Here is a 24,130-nt window from a genome sequence, read left to right as displayed (position 1 = left end):
ATACACAGTGTCATGTTGGGTGTATCCATTGCTCAGGTGTTCTTTAGGGCTGTGCTTGTGAATGGCATTGTTGGAATTTTTCCTTCCTTTCCAGAGACACCTGAGATAAACTGTTTTGCAAAGCTTGAGATACTGGGATCCTACAAAAACAAACACAAACCAGAAGCTTCTTAAATCAGATTTTTATGCAGTCTTGAGATAGAGTTTGATGAAGCTCCAAGTTTGCATGAGGTGATTGTATGAGCCTGAGCTAGGAGCAGGGTAGTGGTATCTGCTGTTGCAAGAGTGGAAAGGAATTGCAGCATCTTGAGCTGCTTTAGGAATGGTACCGCAGGGTGTCACATAAATGGGGGCTTGCTAGAACTTCTCATGTGGTGAGCTTGTGTATAATGTAGCAGAAAAATTAGAAGAACTTTTGGATCTCAATTTTCTGCTCCCTTTACTTCAGCAGAACAGTATTTTCTCCTCCCCAACCCCATCCAAAACTGAAAGCTGAACACAGTCACAAACCTTCCTTTTGGCTTGTTTTTATGAGACTAAATGGTATGTCTTTCAGGTGGGGCAGGATACCTCCAGAGCACATCATTCTTGGTGTGTCCTCCTGTGGCTTCAGTTTCAGGCTGCCCCATGTGCGGGAGAGCTGCTTTGTTCTGCTCCTGTGACCCCTGGCAGCCCAGCTCATCCTGCCCTTGCAGACCTGTAGCTTTCAAAGTCAGTTGTGAAGGAGGGAGATGATTACCATAGCAGGGTGTGAAAAGAGAAGCAGCTTGCTTGGGTTCTCACTTGAGGCTAGCAGAAGTGAGAGCCACATCCAGGCCTGCTGGGCTTCACTGCTCCCCTCAGAGCACATGATTTGGCATGTGTTTCTGTGGGAGCTGGGGCCAACAGCGATGTGAAAATTGTATTGTGCATTATTTATTTATTTATTTGTGCAGCCTTAACTTTTCTGCTGGTGGGCTCCACCCTCTGCCGCGCTGTGCGGCTGCACAAATATTTGCTCTGGGAAACAGTGGTGGGAGTAGCTCAGTGCGAGGAATATGAGGCTGGGATGGAGTGGAGGGCGAAAGCTGTTTAAATTGGCTTAAGCTGTGCTGTTGGTCAGTGTCTAGCTATGTCTTTTGGGCAAACGGTGATCTAATTTTCATGGAAATACTCATCACAGCAATGGGCAGGGTCACTTCTTCTTCAAGCCAAAATTATAATTAGCAAGAAACCTGATACAGTTCCAGAGATGAACATCCACCTGTATTCTCTCTTGCTAAATATGTTTACATTTTATGTATGCTTTTAAAAAACATACTGTTTCCAGATTTAGCTTAGAAACGGCAAGATGTTTGCATAGTTTGTGCTGATACATCATTATGAAATGATTTTTCAATTTAGTTGATCGCTTGGATAAGAATGTGTTGTTTCTTTCCTCTCTAAAACATAACTATTAGACTTTCTTTAATTATTAAAATGGTGCTCTCCCTCTGCCCATGTTATAGTTCCTAGTAACCACTGTGCACCTGGGTCAGATTTCTTCCCTCTTTGCCTCATGATTTACAAAGGGTTTTGCAGCACAAGAAACAAATGCTTTTAGATGTAAGATTGGATTAGACTTAAGTTGTTGGAGAGAAGGAATATAAATCTGTTATGAGATGTGGAAAATATATAGTGACTAAAATAATGACACTGTTTTCTTCTCATGAACTTTTTTCAACTGAGAAATACAAATGAAGTCATATTTTGATAAAGACCTGTAGTGAAGATATTTTAGTACTGACTTAATTAATACTTTTAATCAGTAAGTCATAAAAATTGTACTGCTTCTTCTTTTTTCACATCTTCCACTAAAGCAGGTTGTAAAAACAGAATGATAAACTGCATCTAATAAAATTATACATGGGTAACTGCCCTTCAAACAATAAACTGCAACCCAGTTTCAATTTTAAGTGCCATGCAGGTGTCATAAGGACTCAATTACTTGGAAGTAACCCCAAGATTTTCTTCTTGGTTATTAAACATAACCAGTAGTTGGAGATATTAATGTACATAGAACTATGGGATTTATGCAGTGCAAAACTTGTGGGACTATTGTTTAGTTACTGGGAGTGCTAGTGACAGATGTCCTGAAATATATTTGAATTTATCGGTTTGCTACAAGAAGCTGCAGGTTTTTCTTACTCTCATCTTCCCTGCTCATTGCAAGGTCGCTCCTGCTGCTTCCTTGCTTCCCAGCTCCTTGCCCTGCTGGTACACCCTCTCAGTTGGCTGCATGGCTTGGGTCCCTGTGCCATGCCTTCCCTTACGGCAGTGCACTGCTTTGGACTCTACTTTCTGGGCTTCTCTGGAAAACCAGTGCACGTGCCAGCCTGCAAACAGAGCATGAGCTTACACTTCCTACACAAACAAGGTGGAAGTGACCCTTTCCTCATCCTCTGTGCCATGTTTTTAAGATTACACTTCTGTCAGGCCTGTCAGCGTGCCCTGTGTGATTGTAGAGCCCGTCCCAAGCACTACACTGCTGTGGGCTAGGTGGCTTTCAGCATGTTGTTTACTGGGCACAAGGTTTGTTTACCGGGCACAAAGTTTGTTTAAAGAACATGAAGAGTGTATCAGAAATTTACCAGGAATCCCAGGAACCCCAGCTCTGGCACTGGCTGTCTGTCTCTGCTCTATTGGTGCTTGACTTTAATGAAATTTCCCCAAGCTTTTTGGCCCTCCAGTTTCACTTTTTTTCAGGGGTTAACCAGTTTGGTGTGAGCAAGATGATATTGGTTGAAAAGACAGAAAAACACAGAAACACAGAAACGTGTTTGTTCATTTAGTTTAGGATGAGAGAACAGTCTTAAACAGTGCCAGGGGAGGTTTAGGTTGGACATTAGGAAGAATTTCATCACGGAAGGGATGGTTAGACATTGGAGCGAGCAGCCTAAGAGGGTGGTGGAGTCACCGTCCCTGGAGGTGGCACTGGATGCCATGGTGTAGTTGGCAGGGGGGTGTTTGGTCATGGGTGAGACACGATGATCTCGGAGGTCTTTTCCAGTCTAATCGGCGCTGTGAGTTATTAGTGATGGAGGGGAGCGAGTGGGGTGCTGTCAGGCTCGGAGGCAGCGGCGGGAGCGGGCGGCGCGGGGCGGGCCGGGCGCGCTCCGCACACGCGGGAGCCGGGCCGAGCGGAGCCCGGCGGGTCACGCGGCCGCCGCCGGCCCGTCCCCCGCACCCCGCCGCCACCTGCGGGCCGGGCCCGGCGGAGCGCCGGCCGCCGCCCCGGGGCGTGTCGTGTCGTTCGGAGCCGAGCCGCCCGGCCCCGCGGTGAGTCACCGTCCGGGGCCCGGGCACCACTTCCCCCTCTCGACAGGAGCCATTTTAGCTGCACGACGCTGCGGGGAGGCCGGGGCGGCGCCGCGGGCCCCGCGGCCGGGCGGTACGTGCTGCCCGGGCAGCGGGAGCGGGCGGGCAGGGCGCGGGCGGGGGGACGCGGCGGCTGCCGCTGCCTCGACGGGCGGCCGCGCCCGGGGCAGCGCTCCGGGCCGTCGGGAGAAACTGCGGGGAGGGGGAACTTCTGGAAAAGCGAAATATAACTTGGGCCGTGAGTAAAGGGACGTCTCGGGGCAGCAGCGCCGTGAGCTGCCTGGAGCTGAGCCTGTTGCTGCGGGCAAAGGGCACCGCGGCTGTGCTGCTCCGAGCAGCGCGCTGCGAGTGTGACAGCTGCTTTGTAATTCTGCTGCGTTTTATACTTTTGTCTCCTTTTAAGCGTGAGGGGGTGCCAGGCAGGCTGCCGGTCTGAGCCCTCCAGCCGCCGCTCAGTGGACTGTAAAATACACGAATTTTATTTATTCTGAAGCTGCGTCTGCCCAGACTCGGCTAGCATGAAGCAGAGCACGGTCCAGGGCGATTCGGGCAAAGTGTTGGCTATCAGCGCTGCGGCTTTGAGCACCTTCGCTCCCCTGCTGTTCCCCCGGTGTGGTCCGTGGTCCATTTAAAATGGCAGATTTAAAATACCGTTTCAAAGACAGATCGTTCTCTTTGCCCTTAAATTGAAGTTCTCTTTCTGCCGAAACAGAGCCCTTGGCGGCAGCCGCCACCGTGTCGTTTCAAAGTAGAAGAGTTAAGTTGTTACGCGCCAGGTACTCACCTTTTCCTGAAAATGATTAAGAAATGGAAGTTATGGTGATGGTGTGCATGGCAGGCCAATTATAAATTAGACTTAGTGATAGTTATAAAGGGAGAAGAAAATCTTGGAGGTAATTGTGGTGCGTCAAATTGCTTCCTAAACTTCCAGTGGATGAAAACCACTTCGACTCTCCTAATTATGTACTACTGAACTCTAGCAAAGTGTTTTGAAAAAGAATCACTGTTTCAACACCTTTGTTGAATGAAAATGTTCTTCTTTAGAAGTTTTGTCTGAGTATGTAACTTTGGACCCTGTATTTCAGTCTGTCACTCTAGAAATCAAATTCGATATTTTCTTACTGAAAATTAAGTGACAGGGCACTTGAGCTGTTGTGCACAGAGCAATACTTTCCAGATTCGTGTACTGTCCCGAGCCTCTATCTGAGTATTATAATGGAGTCTTGCTTAGTGCTGTGATCATTGCAGGGGAGGGACAGAGGGAGGCAACCATTAAGTAAATGGTCATGTTTTGGGTGAGGCTGTCTCTTGTCTTCAGCCTTCCCAGCATTCAGCCGTATCTTCTTTGGCATCTTACAGTACAATGTGTTTTCACTATATTTTCATTTTACATTTTGCTTTTTTTCTTTTCTTTCTAAAAGCAGCAAGTTTTGCAAGTGTTTGGGAGATTTACTTAGTGCATTGTTAGATGTTGAAAAATCGTGGACAAAATTAAAGAGGAACGACTTGAAAACAAAAATTTGAGTTAGTAATAGAAGTTTTTTTTCTGAAAAATCCTTAAAGATATTTGCATCTTTCTTTTTATCATCATGACTTTTATTTTCAGATGTTGGGGCCCTCTGCTTACAACAGGTTGAACATGACCTTCCCTTTCTTTCTTTCTTTTGCACCGGACCCTGTTGAGATATCCAACCCTAAAAACTTTTTAAGTTTTCTTTTTAAGTCATCTCCCAAGCTGCAGCTGCTTATCTAGGGCAGGAGACTTTTTGTGTTCTGAAGGGTGAGTGGCTGCTGTTGCTTTCTCTTGATCAGGGCTTCACAGAGGAGCAGTTCCTCTTTGAAGGTGCAAAAGCTGCCATGTTAAGTCTCTCTATTCTTGTACAAGAACTTTGCCAGGGCTATGGATGCATCTGTGGTACAGTGGTGGAGCTAGAAAAAAGTCATTTGAAAGTCCTCCCAAGACTTATGAACGACAGCTTGGACAGATCTAGAAGGCAGAGAAGTGGATTAGAAGGTATAGAGAAACGATATTAGATTTTGTATAGCTGAAGCTCATGTTTGTCTCAAAAAAAAAAAAAAAAAAAAAATCCCACCTTTCCCCTCCCACACCCAAGACAGGGATCTTTCCATTTGGATTGAGATTGTGATTGTTGAGAGGGCCATGGGAGTGGTGTCCTTAGATGCCAGTTAGTATGAACATTATTTCCAGATACCTCCTTTTACAGAAGTGTTGGTTTTCTAATGTGCTCTTTTCTCATCCATTGAATATTAGAATTGTCTAGTACATGGTCTTGGTCCTCAAATGACAAGAAGGTAAGAGGCAGACATCCAGATCTGAAGAATGTTGTTGGCCTGGTATAGCCTGATGTTTCAGGATTGCTGCAAACTCATACTTCAGTTGAGTGTGTTACTTTTTGGACACTTGATGTATGAAGAAAGCCAGATACGTGAGGACTATTTCAGCACAGCAATATTCGAGGGAGGGAACTCTGGTGGGACTTTGCTCATTGAGCTGATAGAAAGAAAAATAGAGGTTTTCCCTCTGTGTCTGAGGAGAAGCTTTGATCTCCAAAACAGCTTTCTCTTCTTGCAGGTGTTAGCAAAAAATTCTCAGGTTTTGCTTGCAGATTTTGTTGTTTTCACTGACAGTTTTGGTAACTCTCTGGAGTTTTGTTGGGTGTGTAAGAAGGAGCAAGGACTTTCCCTCACCACAGTGATTCAGCACAGGAGTGGCAGGAGGTGGAGTTCACCTTTCCAGCCTTGGTTACAATCTGTACCATAAGATCTGAAACTTTGCTACCATATGCCAGTGATTTATGGTGCTTATAATTTTGATGTCGCTGACGTGTTTTAGAGATTATTTGCATTCTTAAATCTTGCTTTCTTAAATCTCACTTAAGTGTTTCTTCACAGATAAAGTAGTTGACAGGGACTGTACATACTGGAATTTTAAGTCTTTTTCTTATCACAAGTCTGCAGCAGCTGTGTGAAAGGCTCTGGATGTTCTCACTTTCCTGACCTGACCTGGCTAATCTATGTAGAGGTAGAAACAATTTATTCTTCAATATGAGCCTTTGGCAAAGCTTCTTACTGTGTCAGTGGTGCTGAGAGGATCCCATTGGATAGGGATCAAAGTTTATGCATTCTTACCTTGGTGTGCTTTAGGCCTTACCTGTCAGCCATCTTCAGTGTTGTATCAGAGGGCTGGAGCTCAGGTCATTTATTTGTCCTTAAAGAGATCACTTCTCTTGTGTCGTTTGTGAGTTTGTGCTAGATTCAAGCAGGCTTCAGTGTAAAACTGATAGTAGTTTTGTTAGCCTGGAAAGAACCTCCAATTCCTAAATTTGCATGTAAAAATTATTTCTCTCTGTTTTGAGGGAAAAGATATTATGGTTAGGATAATTTGCTAGGAATAGGAATGCCAAGTACATAGGTTGGAAACTGTGGGAAAAAGTTGCTTTGGGGTGGATTGAATGTCACTGTCTTCATCTATAATTAGACATTTTAGTCTATTTCCAGAACACCCTATATTTAACTCATCAACAACATTTCTGTGTGAATATACCAAATACATTTTTTATTTTGAGAGGAATGTACTGCAGTTCTTGAATGTTATTAGTCTACTAATGGTTTCATTGCCTCACTTATGAGCTCCTTCCGCATTTCTTTCACCTTCTTGCGTGGTAGTGGTTTGACTTCTGAAGTGGGCTCAGTATAAATGTCATGCCACACAACTCTTGAGCTTCTGTGTTGGAAGAAAGGGGTGAGCGTGGATTATTCAAACTTTTATCTGCTCTTGAGAGAAAGAAACATTTTTACTTATTGTAGCTGCATATACTGTTTTGTCATTTTGTTATGTTCTTCTAGAGTTACTTTTGTTTTTCTTTAAATCCTTTGACAGACTTCAGCTGACAGGTTAGAAGAAAACTACCTTGATTTTCTGAGCTTTGTATGAAGTCACTTCTTCTCCAATTTTTAGTTTTCTTGGTGTTTATTCAGTTTTAAACTGCAGCTGGGGAAAGAAGCAGCAAAATATGATTGTGAAACTACAGTTACAATTTGTGATATCCAGTGCTGCCCACTGTCAGAAAATTAATGTTTAACTTGCCCTTCCAACTAGACTCAATTTCAAGTTAAAAGCAAGTTAACAAGGATACTGTCAGTTTCCCACTCTTTGTGCCTTTTACATGTGCTGCCCTACATAATTTTGGAGCTAACAAGAATAGTTTCCCAAGGATGTGATGACTGGTTTGTTTTTAGTGGAGGCTGTCTTTCCAACCAGAAGATGACCCTCTTAGCTTTCATGAAAACTGTCTTGAAGGCACTAGGACTTGCACATTGTCTGCTGATGACAGAATTTGCCTGGCATTGTCCTCAGAGGTGGTGGTTACATTATCCACTCTCATCCTCTTGATACGCTTTCAGTTTTGGGCCGTCATTCCCCCATCTCCAGAGTCTCTGTAAACTATTTACTCTCTGTATCTATTCAAGCTTTTGTCCCAATTTTGCCTGCAAGTTAAGCATGCAAACGAGAGTATTAGCTATCAAGAAAGTAAAAAAAAGAAAACTAAAAAAAAAAGTGAACCTTATGGGCCATGGAGGGCAAAGGGTCGCAAACTGCACACATTGCAAGAATTCACTTCCCTGTCTCTCAGTGCCTCCAATCCAGCTTGTTCAGAGCTATGTGAGCACAGCAAAGAGCTCCAGGTACTCTTGCTGGTGAGCTATTGAGAGGCCATCCTGTTGGTTCGGGTATTTTCTTCTAAAGACCAACAAATGTTTATTTCAAAAAGAGAAAAGAAGGAACTGTAGAGAGGAAGTGTCTATTTGGGGACCTTTTTTCTTTACAGAAAAAAAGATGGTTTAGTCATATGAATGAAACTGAAACTTTCTGTGTTGAAAAACAGTCTGAAGTTTGCTGAGGACAGTTTGCAACATTTTCAAAAGTGCTGGTCCTTTTCCATGAAAAAAATTTATTTCTTTCAGTATCAGTTCAAAGCAACAAGGAAAAAAGTTGCTTTTGAAGCATCTAAGTGAAACACAGTTTTAATTTGTTTGAAAGGGCTGTAATCTGAGGAACCTGATCTAGTTGAGGATGTCCCTGCTCACAGTAGGAGGGTGGACTAGATGACCTTTAAAGGTGCCTTCTAACAAAAACTGTTCTATGATTCTTATGCAGAAATCATTAATTTAGACAGTTTAAATACGGACTATGAAGGGATTTCTGGAGGAAAAAAGCATCAAGAAAGTAACTTTTGGCAGAATGTTTTCCTATTTGAGCACTTCTGAAATGCATATATCTGGTTATGACTGCTTGAAATAATGCAACATTCTACCATTTGTTTATATAAAGACCTAATTGTCTTTTAGTGTGGTTCTTCAGTTGACATGTATTAAATCATGTTTCAGTGGTACTGGACTAGAAATAATTCTCAACAATCAGAAATACTGAAAAACTTTTGCCAAACTACAAGACAAGAGCTTGGACTTGAAAATATTTGGTTTTTTCAGTTGTGACAGGTTTATTTGCAGGAAAGGTTTAATACTTTTGAAGCAATGTAGCTAGAAGGGTATATTTGGTGTCTAGATTCAGGTGTTGGTAATGTTTAAAGTGTCTCTTACAGGTGCCATGTGTTCAGCTGGGCTCTGGAAGCATATTGTTAATTTGTGCTTTTAGACTTCATAAGCAGAAAAACTGTGATGACATTTTTTTGATATATGATGACATGAAATCTGTGCATTTGAGGGGAGAGACAGTAGCAGTTATTACTTGCAAATAGCTGGCTGGGTAAAATCCCATTGCCTTGAGAGAGGAAGGCCAGGACTACTGATGCATGCATGCTGCTCAGATGCAACATGGCACTAAAAAAAAAGGAGATAGAAAAAAATCAGTGTGAACTCTGGTGGGTTCATTTTTGTTGCTTAAATGAGGATCTCTAGGTGGGGTGAAACCTCTACTGTGTGGAGAAAGCAGTTTCTTTCTGACAGGGACTGCCTTTGGAGAACCTGTTTCACTGTCTGTCATGAACAAGCCTAGTATTTATTAACTAGATGGGAGAATAATGCTAGTGCCTTGATACTGGCTCTGGTATTTTCACACACCATGTGCTTACAGAGCTTAGGTGCACACTGAAGGTGCTTCAGCCTCAAACCAGCTGCTTTTTCACTCATAAGTGAAGGCAGCATATGTAACTTCCCTGCTGGCTTGGTGGCACATCCCATTAAACCCACATGGCAGCGGTTTATGTGGATGTGCCCTGGAGCACAGGAGGGAGGTTTGGGCTAAGCAAGTTTTACTTGGATAGTGAACTGTCCTGGAGGTGATGGGTTGTAAGTCCTGAAACAGCTCATTTAGCATCTGCCCAGGCCCTTAGCTTGCCCTTAGGTAAGGCTCAAGAGTAAAGCTTTATTAGTTGAGGTAAAGTTGCAGTTTAAACTCTAGACCTATGTTTTTGTGAGTATGCAAGCCTGCACCAGTCTAATTTAATTTAAAATGTCCCTTTTGTGAAACAGTCAGAGGTGGCCATGTCATTCCTGGATGTTTCCTTGGCAGAAGCACTCATCCACCTGCTTGAGGACTGCCACTGCTGACAGCATAGATTGTTTCCTAGTGCTTTATTGCCTTCCCCTCCTATCTGCACTCCAAGCTGCTTTCCGATAGCAACCTTTTCCTTATCTGGTTCAGCCAAGATGAGCCAAGTTGGCAAGTCAGATGTCAATGCCACAGAAGTTGCTGGGCTGGTTGACTGAACTAGGTTAGGGATTGATTTCAGAGTGGTGGAGCTGTGGAGTTTGTAAGTACTGGAGTTGAGCAATAACGGGAAGGACGAAGCAGCACAGTTGCCCTTGGTAAAGGACCATTTTTCATGGGCAGTGCTTCAACAAAGTAATACCTTAGTATGATTGACTTAGTCTCTTCTACACATCACATCAAAACTTGATTTCCAATGAGTTATATGAACACCACAGCTAGATGCTTCTTATTGAGAAGAGGAATCTATTAACTAATAAATAGTTATGCCCAAAGATATGTAGAGGCATAAGTCTCGATAATGTAAAATGGGAGAAAAAGGTGTTTGCTTGTTAGTTTGGGATCATGTGCAAATAAAAGCTTTTGGTGAAGGCAGAATCTTGGACTTCTTTGTTCTTTTTACTTCTGTAAGAAGAAGGGGAAGGAAGCACAGAGATGAGAACTGCATTGCTGCAGTTTTGAAAGAATGTTAACTTCTTTCTTCATTTAAAAATATTTTAGTTATTTCTGTCTGCTAAATCAAGTTATTGAAATGAAATGATGACCTTTGCTCTGAGCCTGAAACAATCCAGAAGGAAAGCAGAGAAAGCAGGTGTTTGAGAAGATTAAACCTCTTACCTCAGCTAAAAAGTGTTCTGATAACGCTGTGGTTCTAAGGGTGCCGTGTTCTTACTGAGCTAAAAATGTAAGAACGAGGAAGAATTTTAGAAGTTGATTATGGTCAGTTGCCAAGAGCAATGCCATGATAAATTATTAACTCATTGCACTGTACTGCCTTGTAGTGCAAACAGAATAGCTGGTTATTGTGCTCTGCTTGGTAAGTCAACACTGTAAAAAATTCCTCAGTTATCTGGAAAATGTCTTCTTTGGGGTGTTTATTAAAGGGATATGGTAGAATTAAAAATCATGTGCCTCTCTGCTGAAGCTGGTTAAAACCAGTAGAAATCCACAGAGGCAGTTTCTTTATTTCTGTCTAAGAGCCTGATCAGTGGCTGTCGGTCGGCTTGGTTTCGCTTTTGCTCTTCTCTTTTCGCAGTGCTTTGATGAGGTGTGATCCCTCCTACCTTCCCAAAAAACACACCAGAGCCAGGCAGTTGGGCTGTTAGGTGCAGAGACATGTGGCAAGTTCACTCATAGCTGTTCTGCTGGAAAAGCTGTTCTGTGGAGACCACTCTTGCCTTGTTGCCTGTAACTGAGTCAGAAGAACAAATACCTTGCTGATGCCATGCAGCAGCAGTCTCAAGGAATAAATTTTCAGTCCCTTAAGAATTAAATCATCCTGATTTTTGTTCTGCTTTTATAATTTTAAATACCACAGCATTTGTCTTTGCAGTTTTGCTTAAACTATACAGAGCTTGGAAACTTAGATTATGTGCCTCAAAATAATTTATAAATGAACATTCCATTCCCCCTCTTATATATTAGCCCTATGCTTCTTGCATTAAATTTCTAAGTTAATTATCTGTAATTAATGTAATAGATATGAATTTCCATGTAAATATTACTTTTTGTGTTTGTTATGTTTAGAGCTAGTACCGTATGAAAATAAATACGAGAATTTTGAAATGTTTGCTGTGATAAAATCTGTTGTTCTGTAGCAGAACACAGATAAGCTTTCAGGGTTAAAAAGAATACCCAGCTTGAGAGCAAACCATTTCTGGACCAGTGTCAGCATCTGCCACCCTAGTTTTCTTAGGAAAACATTGAATCTTGCCAGTATATGTTGCAAGATATGACCAACGTGACTTACAAACTAAGAAGCAAATCTGCAGAATGCTGTTGGCTACATAGTATTGTTGGAATCTGAGATGGAAAATACTTTTTTTTTTTTCTTCAATTCTCCTTTTGCCAATCCAGCAAAATTTAGAAAGGTTCAGTTCATGCTGCAAGGCTTTTTTGTTCAGAAAGACTTTTGAGCAACTTTTTTTTTTCTTTTTTTCTTTTTTTTTCTTTTTAATTTGTTGGCTGCTTGAGGTTACTTGAGTACTTGTCAAGGGTCGGAGATGTGTCTTAAGTGGATGTCAGAAATGCTGCCGAAGCAAACGTGCTCTTAGTGTCTCATGGGTCCTAGTTTGGGGCTTTCATTCTGATTTCCAAGGCATGAAGTAGTCAAGTGTTCAGTGACATGGAGTGATGTAGTCTTATCTTTTGAGGCAGGGGACACCTGTGGTTCTGTGGAATAACCCAGGTGGCCACAGAGCTCATGTGGGAGTGCATGAAAGCCAAGCCAATATGCTCTATCAGAGGAACCTAACTGAGGAATGTTTCTGTGTTAGAAATTAGGAGAATTTGGGCTCTGTTCTTCTCTAGGGAATTGCAAACTTCTGACTTTGAGGTGGCTGCTGTTCTAAGAGTGCCAGTCACCAAATGAAGGCAATTTTATTCAGAACTGTTTTGGAATGGCGATGGAGACCATGTTAGGATGGAGCACCTTGGTTCTGCCAAGGGTGAAATGTGTCAGATACTCCTTGAATTCCAATGAAGATGTGTACTGCTTTTAAGTTTATGCAGAAAATTCTCCTAGACTACAGCAGTATGTGGTAGTGTTAAATCAACTAAATATCTACTGGTTGATATAGTTCCCAACTTAACTACATGACTGACATATCTTGTGTTGCTTTAATTGGCAACCCTGCAGATACCAGCACAAAGTTGGTTTTCCTCCATTTTATACTGCCCACTGGCCATTGATGAAGGAAGAATGGGAGGCCATCTTAAAAATTACTCATCCTACCTGAAAATAGTTTTTAGGCCGACTAAGGAGATGATGTTTTCTGACAGGTTATATTATGAGACAATCTAAGACTGAACAGAAGACCACTTACGGAGGGGCTGAGTATAACATGTTGCTCCACGTACAGATAGTATAGAAGTTACAGCTATGCTGGAGTTTCTGCTTTTCACTGAAGTTCTGCTTTGTCTAGCAGTTGGTTTTTGTGCTGACTGTACCAAGCGCTTCTTCAGGGTTTCAATTTTGCCGTAGACTGATAGGTGTGTTACTCCAGGTATTAGTGTTGGAAAAGCCCTGTAGATCGTTAACCTGTCCTGTTTCTAGGACAGGGTGGCCGTAGAAAAGGCTGATACTGTATTTGGCAGTGGGTTTTTTGCCACTGGTCGTGGTTCACATCTGAAGATTTCAGAAAGACTCTTAAATATTTCATATGTTAAGTAAAGCGATGGTGTACAAGTCTGGTTGAGAAAGACCAGACCTGAAAACCTCCACAGCTGGCCCGCCTGTTGCCCTGGGCCCTGTTAGTGCCACCAGTGTTTTGTACACTGCTTTGGTGGCCTTCTGGGGCCGCGTTTCCATACGCTTGACCTGTTTGCTTCTTTATCCATCCATCTGGCCGGCTTTCCGCATGTGGGCCTAATTTGCTTGGCTTTTTTCTGTCTTTCTGTTTCTTCAGAAGGTGTCTCGGAGCCGCGTTGGCGCGGGGACAGAGCCGGGCGGGCAGGAAGCGCTGGCGGCTGGGCCCGGGCGCCCGGCTGCGCTTCCTGTCGGTTAAACCACGGCAGGCGAGCAGATGCTCCGGAGATGGCAGCGCCGCCTGCCCCGGGAGCCATTGTGTCACCAACTGTCCTCCCTCCAAAGCCCTGCCTCGGGCACCTGGGGGCAGGAGCAGGGCGTGTTTGGCTCAACAGAATGCAGGGCTTGGGCTCCTGAAGCGTGAATTGAAAGGGAGTGACTGTGGGAGTTATCCCAACACAGCGAGAGCTGAGGTCCAGTGCTTCGTTCTCCACTGCCACCAGCGTGGGAGTTTTTAAATCCTGCCAAGAAATGGCCAAGTTGGGCCTCGAGTCATGAATTTCACAAATGTCTTTCTGGACAGGTTACCTGATCAGTTTTTATTGTAAAATCTGTGATCTTTGGAGGTTTTGTTTGTTTGTTTTTTCTTTTTAATTATTATTTTTTCATCTCAATACACTTTTGCTTTTGAGACCGCTCTGGCTTTCAGTTAAACAGCTTTTTAGAAGTGCACAGAAAAAGCACATAAAACATTCTGTTGTAAATGATGTAATTTTTTAATGTAGGTTGCATGATTTCTGAAAATATGTATGCTATTGCAACATACTCAATTTACTGAAACTAGAACTCTAGTAGTAGCTACCCCAGCACCAGATTTTAGAGAACTGAGTACTCTGCACATCAAAATTATTTTAGAACTGAAACTGTGCATACATTGCAGCCTTTTTGTCTTATTTGGTTATCTTTTCTTCCTATGTGACATCACAGCTCCCAGAATATTGTATTTTTTTCTTAAACTCTGTTTGTTGGCTAGCCAGCATTGAGTAGGTACGTCTTTGCCATGTGATAAAATGTTTCTGTACTTATGCTCTTTAAAATAGAGGGTCTCAGCCTGAGGGGCACATTGCTCAGGGTGGGGAAGAGTGGAAAGGTTGTAGGGGCACTGATATTGGATGGGTAAGGGGTTTGGGGTTTTTTGTTGCACTTGGTTTAGGTGTTTTTCTCCTGCCTTGTGTTGGGCTATGGGCTGCTCTGCATTGCAGCCTGCGTGAGAGGTTTTGCACAGACAGAAGAGCTGCTGTCACCGAGGCAGGCACTGCTCTGAGCTCCTGGTCCCCTGGGCTTCTGCAGGGCAGGAGTCAGCACCATAAGGGCAAAACTCAGCATTTGCCTCTGTGAAAGGCACCAGCTCTTGCATTTCTACCACAGCTGCACTGGAAGCCTTTCAGAGCGACAGGATGATTCTGCTGGCCTTTCTCCCTTCCAGTTTTTGAGCACTACTGTTCTCCGTACTGTCATATTTGAGAAAGGAAAAATACATGCAGGGCACAACCTCTGAGGGGAGCACATAGTAAAATGTCCACAAAACCACTTGAAGTGTATGGCATCTTGAAAAAAGACATGGATTTGGGGTTTTTGCCCACCCCACACAATTCTGGTATTATTTCACTGTATCAATGGTCACAGTAAACCACTGAGACTTCACAGAAGCAGATGACACAGAAATGAAAAAAAGAAAGCAGAGTGGTGGATAAATTAAAGGATGGATCAGAAACTAAGTAAAGCAGCCTGTCTCTGCATTACCTTGTTTATTGTACTAGTTCATCTTCCATCTACCCCTCAGCTTTGCCTTGTGTTTTTTTCTTTTGCTTATTTTGCTGCTTTTTTTTTTTTTTTTTGGCTGTTTTTTTTTAGTTCTTTGGGTGGAGGGTTTTGTATAGTTTTTTGTTTGTTTCATTGGGCTTTTTTGTGTTTACTTTTTTGTTTGGTTTTGTTTGTTTTGTGGTGTAGGATGGGTGGTTATTTCTTCTTTTTTTTTTTTTTTTCTCCTGACTCTGTATAAGTTGAACATTTTACTGGGAGAGGAAAGGGTAAGTTAGAAGTGGTACAGAAAAAACATTCTGCCTCTGATTCCTATGTTAATTTGTGGGTTTTCATAACAGAGATGATGTCTGCTGAGGAGCTTCTTGTGTGATGAGGCTGTGGTGCTGCAAGAAAAGCTGGAATGTTTGTTTTCCCAGAGACCTAAATGAAAATTGTCAGAGGACTGGAACAGCTATCCTGTGAAGAAAGTCTAGGAGTTATTCAGCCCAGAAAAGAGAAGACTCCAGGGAGATCTTGCTGCAGTGTTTAGATGGGACTTGTAAGAAGGACAGAGATGTTTTACCAAGTCCTGTAGTGCCAGGAAAAGGGGCAATTGCTTTTGACTGAAAGAGCATAGATTTAGATTGGACATAAGGGAGACATTTTTGTCAATGAGGGTGGCACAGGTTGCACGGAGAGGTTGTGGATGCCCTGTGCCTGGAAGTGTTCAAGCTTAGGTTGGATGGCACTATGAGCAATGTGATCTAGTGACAGATGTCCCTGCTTCTGTCAGCAGGGTTGGGCTTCAATGATCTGCAAAGGTCCTTTCCAATCCAAACCATTTTCTGGTTCTCTGCATTGGTTGATGTCTCAACTCCTGATAATTTAGCCAAGTCAGATGTGACCTAAGGAAGGACCTTTCATCTTCAGGAGAAGCAACCTACCTTTGCTCCCATTCATTATATGGAAAACTTAGAACAATCTCAGTCCTTTCTGATGGAAGCGTTTGAGGTTCTTAGAATGAAGGAAAGGTAAGAACAATCTTATCCTTGCGGGGAAAAGCTGCTGTAAGAGAAATAAGTCTCCTCAATTCCCCTTCTGTGTATGATACTGTAAGGGTTTCTCTTTTGTGAAGCACGAGTCGACTTGTGCAACAGCCTCATTCAGACAATGCCTGAGAGAGGGGGCAAGTGCATGCTGAAATATCTGTATTTCTCTCTGCAGAGCTGAGGGGAGGTAGAAAGAGGTCTCTTGGTTTGTGAGCCACTGGCTGTGGTGAGATTGTGCTGCTTCCTTTTGCAGAATGAGGCCGAGTTGGGCACACAGCTCATCACGAGGTCACGGGGCGATTTCACCTGGTGGTTTGGTTTCCCCCCTAGCTCTGCCTGCTGCCTTGCTTTCCCCCACAGCTGGGGAGTCAGGCTGGCTCAGAGTGCCCAGTGGTAGGGGCTGCAGCTGGATGGCACAGGCACATGCACAGCAGCCACCTCTGGTGTCTTATTTAGTTCTGCAAAAGACATGGGAACTTGAATGATGAAATGAGGAAGAAGTGAGGCTTGAATTTCTCTACCCCTGGTTTGTGGGAGCTCTGACAGTTTCCAGAATACATTGATTCTGTAGGTGTTTTCATGCAACACTCATAAATTCTGTGTCAAGTTCATTTCATTAGCAGTGAATGTCAGTGTCTCCCAGGAGCAGGTGTGTGCTCATATGAGAGTGACTTAGGCTTAGTGTACACTTCCCCAGACATTACGAAATGAGAAATACTGGCATGTCCAGACACTGCCTTCCCTGGAGGGACTTTTGCAGACCCTGTTCCTTTTCCATAACACTCTTAAGAAAAATCTTTTTGCTTTTTTATCTTGATCTTGTTGGTCTTTAAGCTGTGCTTTGTCATTGTTTGAAATGCCATGGTGGGAATTGTTAGTCTAACAACAAATCAGAAGATAATTTATACTCTCTTAATAGCCAAGTTCAATAGTTTGAAATCCCCCAGACTACTAGTCTCCCTTCTTAATCCCACCCCATGCAAATACTTTAGAGCATGAATTTAGGCTACACTAATCTGTAAAAAGAAAAATGTACAAATGGCATGGGAATATTAGTTTCTGTCTTATTCTGCATAGCTGCAAGTTAATGTATTTATTATTGTAATTATGCTTAGCATCATGAGGCATATGCATTTTTAGAATAATCTGAATAAATATATTGCATTTCAGAGTGCATTAAAATTAGGAGTTTAAAAGCCCAAAGAGCTAACTTTTAATTATGTTTTGAGTGTACTTCTCCGCTACAACTGTGTAAGCAGTCTCTCACCTTAAGAAGGTTTTAAAGGCATGATTTTAGACATTCTCTGTTTGGTTCTTTAAGTAAGACTTTTTTTCTGCAGACATTTAAATTACTTGGGTCTGTAACATGTTATGTCCTGGATGGATGTTCAATACAGCAGAAATGTCTGCAGTCTTCATACTGTTAATGCTGCTTCTCGAATTCAGGCAGCCTTCAGTGCCTCATTGATTTAACCCAGCAGTGGCTTTTGGGGAAGAGCAATATTGAACAAATAGGTGAAGGGCATTGTTTTTAAAAAGGCACTTGGTTCAAGACTCTTACTGTGCAGGATTCAGAAGCAAAGACACTGTCATACTCCAAATCCAGGGGCTGGCGGATGAAAGCTGGACCCAACAATGTGTGCTTGCAGCCCTGAAAGCCAACTGCATCCTGGGCTGCATCAAAAGCAGTGTGGCCAGCAGGGTGAGGGATATGATTCTGCCCCTCTGCTCTGCTTTCCTGGGAGCCTACAGTTCTGTGATTCTGTGAAAACAGTGCAGTTCAGTGAATTTCTGACTTGGAACCTGAAAGGTAATGATTACCTTTTGAAAAACTGGCTGGAATGAGACAAACATGCAAAAGGGAAATAAGAGCAGTGCAGAAGCATTTGCCTGTCAAAATGTTATTCTTAAAGCATATCAAGTGAGTAATGCTGAAGATGCTAGTACGGAGAAAGAAGGAAAGATGATGATCAGAATTGGAGATAAAGAACTCAAACCTGCAGCTTCTCTGCAGGGATGAAGGAGTCACTTCTGGAAGGTTTAGAGGCAAGCGAATTGTGTTGCTTTTTTCTGTGTACAATGGGGAGATACTCAGTGTGTCTGCACTGGATAAGATTATTGGTATAACCTGCACATAGAACTCTTTGTGCTATGTGCTCCACACCCATAAGTAGTTGGCTGTCTAGTAACAAGGTGGTTTGTGTACCAAACAAGTTACAGCAAGAGCCTAAGGTCTGGGTTTTGCTGGTTGTTTTTTTTTTTTTTCCTTTGTTTTATTTTTTGAAGTCCCTCTGGCTATGTAATACTCGCATTTTCTAACCAAGACCATGTCCCTCCCTCCATGTCTCTGTGTGTGTTGGTATTTTCTGAAAGTTGTATCCAATCTCAAGTTCAGTTTTAAGCTAATGTTTTGAAAGTATTCCTTGAGTTCAGAGCAAACTCATCAGCAGATGACTTTGCTCCCTTTCCTGCACGGTGCAGATCTTACCTATTGTATTTTACTTGAGCATATTTGGAGTGTTTTGTTCCTTCTTGTCATTCTCTTTGGTGAGCTGTGACGCTGGTACAAATTGCCCAAGCAGAAAGCATGTCCCAGCTTAGAGCTGTGACCCATGCTGAGGGAAACTATGCAGTTACAGCTTTCCAACCCAAATTAGCCTTTACCTTTCTACCCATGAATTTAAAAACTTATGTCCTTCAGTCTATAGTTTTCAATAAATTAATTTGTTTTTTGTTAACCTTTAGATGACCTGTGAATTGTAGCTACAGTGACCTGTAAATTATGATACACTGGAAATCAGACAGGAGATTTCACCTCACAAAGAAGTAACAAATGTCTTGCCTTGGGAGACTCTCTTAAACTTGTGGTTTGTTTTGGGGTCTTATTTAAGAGACCAGTTCTACCCTGGCCTACATAGATGCTGTCTGAATTACCATAAAAACCTGTTTAAGCCAAAAATTAAGTTCAATGCTCTTGTGCTAAAAAACTCCAGACAATTATATTAGAAAAGACAAGCAGTGAATAAGAATACCCCAGACTCATCAGACCTGGGGGTTAGTGGGAGGAAGTTCAGAAATCTGACTGAGGGCTCTGACTTCCCTGTGTGCAGCTGTTCCTTATCAGTCTGCCTGATTGTAGGTACAGCTTGGTACTTTGCACCTCTGCTTAAATTGCCTTTCATTGCAATTTCTACAGAATTTTGAATTAAGTAATTCTGATTTGGAATCAAGTGATTCTGATGTAAGGAGGTGGTGTCACCTTTTCTTGGGTTGGGCATTTTTGCTGCTTTTTGAGGTTTTTTGAATCTATACGAAAGCTCCATTCAAGTATCAGCTTTGTGATTTAGACAGTAGGAGATGTACCTTAATTTTTCCAAGTGATTTGCTGATGGAGATTTGTCTCTCTCATCCCAACCTCATGAGTAAATTCCTGCCTGTGTTAGGAATAGCATTGGACTCTCCAAGCCCTTAAACAAAAAAATTCACAATACTACTTGTCTTAGTTCATTCATCAAACTATTTCAGAAAAAAAATTCTGAAAAGAAGTAGTCTTATTTGTTGTGACTGAATGGGTGACAAAATGGACCTTTAGGGATGCTTAGGGAAGGTGTGTGTTGAGGCACTGTACAGGTGCTCTGACTGGTTACAGACTGGAGAAAACAGGTGGCTTCTTGCCTGGTGCAAAAGTTCTCACTGATTAATTCCTGTAGCATAGCCATTGGAAATGCGTGACTGAGTACTTAATTTCTTATATTTATGGGTAGAGCTAAATGAGGATCTTTGTGGCAAATACTTTAAAAAGCTTCAGGCATGGTTTGCAAAAACATGTTTTAACTGATAAGCTTTATAACTAAGACTGAAATATGTATCTGTATTTTACTCACATGTCATTGTTAACCACAGTGCTAATTTAAATATAAATAAAAGTGTTCTTTTAAATGAGTAGAATCTCTTGAAGACCAAAATGCTTGTCTAGGTGGTGAGTTAGAGCAGCTTATAGATAAGTGTTAGTTGCAGTGCTTCATGGTATGGGCTGTACTGTTTCTCATTACAAGCCCTCTCGGCCATTTATTTTTTGCTTTGGGTTGATTTGGTCTGTGATTCTTAATTGCAGATGCAAAAGTTACTTAAGCAAAAATTTAAGTTAAAGCAGCATGTAATTAAAGTTCTTCTTGTGTGTTTCATTTCTGCTCTCTTGAGTTAGTTTGCTTGTAAGAGTGTAACCCTATATTCTCAGCTTTAACAAGTGGAGCACTGGTCCCAAGAATGAGGTTGCCTGAACTGGATAAGTTGTAAGAATGTACAAACTCATTTGTTAAAACTCTGTTTGAGTCGAAGATGCATGATGAGCATGTAGGAAAGCTAAGGTACCTCTCATTCCAGAACACATAAAACATCTTGTGTAGTTCTCTGTAGCACTACCACTGCAGCTGATGGCCATGGCATGGCCATGCATCTTGTGTAAAGAGGGGAATCACTGCTCCTTTAATTTCAGCATTGTAGAGTTTGACTTGGCTCTGTCTAAATTGTGGTAAATTAACCTAGTCTGTGGAAATAGGGTTATCAGGACACCTTCCAGAAAGGGAAGTTGGGCTAAGAGCCATCAGGGACATGGTGGAACAGCCAAGCCAGCAGCAGCACCCCATCCTGCCTGGGCAGAAGGAAGCCAGTGTTGCTGGGAGAGCCGTGGGCTGGAAACACCATCTCCTTGCACCATTCCAGTTACATGCTGAGAACACACCTGTCTGCCTCCTGCTGTAGAGCAGGGTCTGAGAGGAGGCAAGGAGTCAGTGGAATTACATGATCTTGAACCCAGAGTGGGAATTGGGGTTTCTCAGACCTGCTGAGATGAACGGCAAGTGCTTCCAGAGCAGGGTTCTCCTTGGAGGTAGGGTCTGCAGGTGCAGGTTTGTTTCTGTGGTCATCTTGGAGCCTCTGTTCTTGGCATAGCCTGCCTGTGTTCCTCAGCTCCTAAAATGAAATCTTACTCCAGCAGTGAGGTAAAAAGAAAAAATGACTCCTCTGTTGCAAATGTTTTGTAGGTGATGCAGTGTGGAGTAAACATTTCTGCTCTTGGTAGAAAGGGTTAAGCATTGAGGGCAACAGGTATAGGCAGACTTAGGTATGTGATATGTTGGACTGTTTTGCAAGGTGCTATAAATGTTGGCTCCGTGTAATCTGATACCAGGGTAGGACAGGCTAACCTAATGGAGGAAAATAGACAGCAATGTAAAAGAACTGGAAATTCAAGTCTAGCTGACTAATACCAGCCTGCTCCAGAGGCTTTTGACTGTTCATTTTGCTGACAGCTGACAGCAAATGAGAGGCAAACAACAGAAACATGGACTAATCTGCTCTGTATTCTTACATATTTTTTTTAAGACACTGCAAAGGTAAGACCCTTTATATTTTTCAACCTGGCACTTGGTGAATGCAACCTTGAACATCACCATTGCTGACAAGAGCAAAGTACCAAGCTGAGGCTTGAAGTACAGGTCTGTGAATTTGGGAAAGGGGAGACCTCAGCAGGTTCTGTGTGGATCAGTTTGTGCCCCTTTCTAGCTGGTGCACATCCATTAAATTCAGACTTCTGAAACTGCTCAGGTACTCAAACATAGGGATGCAAATCACAATGCTTCTATGGCTATGTCAGTGAGTAATTTTGAATTTATTATAATATTTTGTTTGTTGCACTTTACAGTCCAGTTAGAAGAGGTTTTTTAAAAATTAATTGCGAAACAAGATCTACAAAATGCTAAAAATCTGTGTTGCAGAAGTTATGATGGGGTTTTTACTGAGCTGGGTCCTGTAACAACTTTGGCAGAACACTGAAAAAGTCCTGTGGGAGTTTAACTCCCTGCTCTAGAATTACTGATGCTTAGCTGGAAGAGGTTGCCTGCAATAAGAAACTTTTAACTTGAACTTGATCTCTGCTGGCCTCTTTTATTTATTCTTTCCCTCTTTTATATATATGTGCTGCTCATTCATAGTGCAGCTGGGAAAAAAAGTTACTGTTTTTGGCCATCCATTTTTCTTTGGTAAACTTAACTTTTATCTGCAGGTAATTTAAAAATAATGACTGTGTTACTAGTTTATGGGCAAAATAGTTTTTAGAGAGCGATTGACAGTTTTATGTCAGTATTGGGTACAGACTGGCAACTGGTAATTTGTGAAGTTTGGCACCCTTCCAAAGCAATTATATTTAGTTTCTCTGATCTTTCTTCCTCCCGCTGCCACTACTTCATTTTCCTGTGTGTGTGCGTTAATCAAAAGAGCAAAATCTCTCAGGGTCAAACAGTTCTTCCCACCTCCACCCCTCTGTTACAGGTTTCCTCGTATCCTGTTTTAGCTGTCTTGGGGCTCAGCCCTTCAGCTTTTTCTGTACTGGGATCTTTCCCTTGGAAATCAGTAAAATTTGACTTATCTGCAGCTTTATTGTTATAGATGCTTATAAGCTTGTGGCCTTAATGCTCCATAAAAGGTGCTATTAAATGTCAGAAACCACTTAAAGGTGCCTTTTAAAGCATTTATTTTGTGTCACTGGAATAATATATTTGGTTTGCAAAAATTTTTGAACTAGATACAGGATCTCATCAATTTACTGTTTTTTGCTATCTTTTTTTTAAAACAGCTTTTTGAGATTTTGTGCAGTGTACAAAAATAGGAAGATATATTTGACACTAATGTTACTTATTAATGCTGGTAATTTGCTTATCTTATTACAAGACATAAAACCAGTCCTGTCTCTGTAAATTTACTATTGGATAAAATAGCGTATACTAATTGTTGTAGGAGAGAAAGTAATGAGACATCTTTTGTTTTCCTTTCTGTCTGTAATTAGTATCACTTACCACTTGATGAGCGAGCCTAAGTGGACATTTGCAGTGTCATATCCAACTTGTAGGCCATAAATTCAGGTTTTGCAAAGTTTAATGTATTACTATTTTTCTGGTGGAGAATATGTAAATCCAAAAGTGTGCAGTTAACAGGAATAAAATAACAGCAAAATCCTGCATTTAGAGATGTGATTGCAATCTTCATTACTGAAGGTTTATCCTGTGTTAAGACTGCTCTTTTCCATTGTTTAAAAAGAAATCCTTATGTAATGGGGCTGGTTTGGTCTAATTACATTGAGCTGTTTTTAAAACATTTTACAATTTTCCTAGGGTTTTGACTTCTGTCATGTCTGCAGCAAGAAGCTTGAGCAAGCACATCTAGCTGATGCATTTTTAATTGCTTTCCTTTCATCCTTTCAAAATTGCTTGCTTCTTTACTAAATTGAATGTCTCCTTGTTCTCATTTTATTAGCTGGGAAATATGATCACCTGATTTTTTTTTTTCTTTTTTCTTTTTTTTTTCCAATAGTGATGAGTTAACTTCAAAAGGCAGAATCAAGGGGCAGACCAAGTTAGTGACTGCCAGGAGTTTTGAACCAGCAAGCCACATTTCCCAGCCTCTGCCTTTACTGGATATTAGCAGTTTTGTGTACCATTATGGAAGAGCAAGAGGAGAAGCAGATCTTTGCTATGAATGTTATGTTTTCAGCTTTTCCTTGGATCCATACTACATTGCTGAGCAAGGCCATGGTTTCAGAAACATTCCTTATAATGAAACCTGATGGTTTTGTTAGGATTAGAGACCTTTAGATAGTCTTACAGAGAATTCTTAGAAATATGGGCAGCCATGCTATTGGTTGCCAGGGAGCTCAGTGTGACAGTGTGCTTGTGGCCAGCATTTTTCAGGTGCTGAAGGCCTGACTTACACCCCTCTCTCGTTTTTGACAATGCCTATGCACAGATTTTAGCTTTCCAAGACCAAAATGTTCATATTGCCCTGAGATGTTGGTGCTGCTCCATTCCCTGGCTGGTAGACAGACCATGGAATTCTTGCAGGCTTGGCAAACTGTGTCCTGTCCCCATGCACTCCCTGGGGGGACACTGTCCT

The 24,130-nt window shown here is 42.1% G+C and overlaps 1 protein-coding gene across 4 annotated transcripts in view; it reads left to right on the top strand.

The window, feature by feature from the left end:
* ELF1 (E74 like ETS transcription factor 1) overlaps nucleotides 1–24,130 on the top strand; it is an 84,590-nt gene that overhangs the window by 17,979 nt on the left and 42,481 nt on the right. The window contains exon 1 of one of the 4 annotated variants that reach the window (XM_079301824.1): nucleotides 3,233–3,409. The exons of 2 other annotated variants lie outside the window; for them this stretch is intronic. The gene's annotated coding sequence lies outside the window, so the exon portion shown is untranslated. Of the gene's footprint in view, nucleotides 1–3,232; nucleotides 3,410–24,130 lie in introns of those variants that run through there. One more of the 4 variants, XM_079301827.1, reaches the window with a different exon arrangement.

Source organism: Erithacus rubecula (genome assembly GCF_903797595.1).
Source record: "Erithacus rubecula genome assembly, chromosome: 1".
Lineage (NCBI taxonomy): Eukaryota > Metazoa > Chordata > Aves > Passeriformes > Muscicapidae > Erithacus > Erithacus rubecula.
This window is presented reverse-complemented; position numbering and strand designations above follow the sequence as displayed.